The 3,132-nt window shown below is 30.4% G+C and overlaps 1 protein-coding gene across 2 annotated transcripts in view; it reads left to right on the top strand.

Annotated features, from left to right (window-relative positions):
• LOC102677251 (pleckstrin homology domain-containing family A member 7-like) overlaps window positions 1–3,132 on the top strand; it is a 148,404-nt gene that overhangs the window by 77,722 nt on the left and 67,550 nt on the right. The window lies entirely within an intron of this gene.

The raw sequence follows: 3,132 nt of genomic DNA, 5'->3' as shown, positions 1-3,132 counted from the left end.
AATTATTAAAATTGTAAAAATAAAATTATTAAAAAAATATTATAAAATTATTAAAAATTATTAAAATTGTTAAAAATAAAATTATTAAAAAAATATAAAATTATTAAAATTGTTAAAAATAAAATTATTATAAAATTCTAAAAATAATAAAAAAGTAATTTATTGAAGAAATTATTTTGAACGTAAAATTTTAAAACATTCTATACAAAGCTGAGGTTGATCAGGACAATTTGGACAAAAAGGTGTTGTTTTTTTTAAATTGCTTCGTGACAGCAAAAGTTCTCATTGAGTTGTGTCATCCATATTTGAGTGACGTTTATTTGATTACTTATGAAGAATCTTCATAGATATTTGGAGAGATATACTGTAGGATGTGATAAAATTATTAAATTGTTATACAAATAATAAAAAAATAATTTATTAAAGAAATTATTTTGAACGTAAAATTTTAAAACATTCTATACAAAGCTGAGATTGATCAGGACAATTTGGACAAAAATTTATCTTTTTTAAATTCCTTTGCGTTTGATCGATCCATTTGTTGTCTTTTATCCGAATAACATAATTTGCAATCTAATACTTATACCAGAACATTGATATTATGTTGACTCCTTTTGATAATCCTAACAATAATTTTGCAGCTAATAATTCTCTAAATCTTCTAATTTTAGAATATCACCAATCTCATGACGATACGACAATTAGATAGTTTATGAATACATCGTGCTCTGATTACTTGCTGTGACATTGTGAGAGACCCTGGTCTCTAATAGACAAGCCACACGAATAATTTACATACAATCCACAACTAAGAAGTACATTTGTTACAACTAAAGTCGAAGGGCATTCGACAGTCATATCCAAATTATAATTCAAATTATCCAAATTAAAATATACTAAATCAGTACTATTATTCAATATCACTCGATACAATTATCAATACAATAATAATGGAAACAAATGATGCGAGACATCATTTTTACGACCATCAGACTCGTATTACTAAAATATATAGAAGTACACTTGATACAGCGCGTGGCCTGAAGAAGATTTCGTTAGAAATACGGCAGTCAACGTGTTAAGAAATTATACAAGCCGAGTGAAACAGAAGAAAAATGTTTGAGCGATGAAAAGGAATAGGAAAAAGGATTACGAGTCTGAGTGAAGACATTTGAAAAAAAGAAAAAAAAAAATGATTATTATCGTATTCATTCGATTCGAGAGTAAGAAAAGTATGCTCGAAAATAAAGTAAAATAAGATAAAAGGAAATATAAATGTTCGAAATGTTGCGGTGAATATAAGAGAGCGACTCGTAGTAGGGTTTCGATGCCAATATAGCTCGCGTTGCTAAAAAGATTAAAGGAAGAGAAAGGAAGAGAGAAGACGTTTAATCGATTCGCTATTCCATTCTCACGGAAAATGTACAATTTATGCCGAACGTGGCGGGGAATAGAAATAGTGTTTGGAAATAGGCGGAAGTTGTAAACTTTCACCTGGACAGACCAGTCTTTTCTGTCCTCTTAATTTTTAACCCTTTGAGCCAGGCCTCGACGAGACTTTCGACTTGGTTTTCGTGTTGTTTTAAAGAAAAATTTTTTGCTTTTTGAATTTCGAATGATAAATTTCGGTTAGAAAAGCTTTGATGCAATCTTGATTATATGATAAGATTCTTCGATATAATATAAATTATAATACAAGAATTGAATTTAGTTTGATCGATTTTTTTTTAAAATCAATTTTTTTCGAACGCGTAAGTTTCGAATAAAGATTTGAATGTAAACAGATACGTAAATATTTAATAACGATGCAAGTTTTGATAACGTTTACACAGTTTATTGGAATACGTGAATTTTTCTTGTGTCAACGATATATGCGCTTGACAATTCTTTTTTTTTTTTTGTTTTTCTAAAAAAGTATTACAATTTTTATTACATCGAGCATTGAAAGTTTAATTCACTCTTTAATCCATGAACTATCATTTTTTAACGATTCCTAGTCTTAATCGTAAAATTTATACGAAATATTCTAATTCGCTGCTTAAGGGATGAAAAGAGATCGTCATCTGACAAAGGAATATATTTCACTTGATGATATTCAAATATTAACACGAATATTACTCTTTTGAGAAGAACAATATGCGACGAAGAATTGAACAGATTTCTGTTACATTGAAAAGATAAGGACCAACAAAGCCTTATTACGAAATAAATCCTTCTGTGATGTCCGAATATTATTACCGTAGCATCAGTGTCTCTCTCGTAGCAAGAACAATACACGGTAAAGAATCGAAGGTACATTCCTTAATAACTTAATAACTCCTTAAGAGATCACTTTATCCCAAATTAAACATCAATCGACTCGACAACGACTTCAATAAACGTTAAAGTTGTCAAATTCGGTGGCGTCTGAATATTATACGCCTTTCTCGTCAAAAGATCATTCTTAATAACTTCTAATTTTAATTATACATATAAATAACAAATTCGCATGAAATATTTAATTAACTCCTTAAGAGATCATCATTTACCCCTTTGTTTATTTCTAATTTAAATTAAATTAACGTTAAAGTTGTTATAACAAGTTGTTAATAACGTTAAACTTGTCACATTCGGTGGCGTTCGAATATTATTATTACGCAGCGCCATCTCTCTCGTCACTCTCGTGCACAGTAAAGAATCGAAGCAATCAACTTCATTCTTTAATAACTTAATAACTCCTCGATAACTTCTTAAGCGATCACCTTTCCCCCCCTCTCTAATTCAAATTAAACATCAGTCGACTCGACAACGAGTTGAATAACATTAAACTTGTCATATTCGATGATATTCGAATATTATTATTATTACGTATCTCGTCACAAGAACTCTCGTGCACAGTAAAGAATCGAATGCTCAAAGGATCATTCCTTAATAACTTAATAAACTCCTTAATAACTCCTTAAGAGATCATTTTTCTAATTCAAATTAAAAATTAATCGACTTGAGTAACGTTAAAGTTGTCACATTCGGTGGCGGTCGAATATTATTATTATTACGCAGCACTATCTCCCTCCCCCCTCCTCCCGTGACGGGAACAACGCGCGACGTCGAGAATTGAAGGGCGGCCGAGAAGGGGGAAGGGAGAGGGGAGGC

The sequence above is a fragment of the Apis dorsata genome, unplaced genomic scaffold, assembly GCF_000469605.1.
Source record: "Apis dorsata unplaced genomic scaffold, Apis dorsata 1.3 scaffold_236, whole genome shotgun sequence".
In the NCBI taxonomy this organism is placed as follows: domain Eukaryota; kingdom Metazoa; phylum Arthropoda; class Insecta; order Hymenoptera; family Apidae; genus Apis; species Apis dorsata.
The sequence above is the reverse complement of the archived record's forward strand: the minus strand, read 5'-3'. Positions and strand labels throughout refer to the sequence as shown.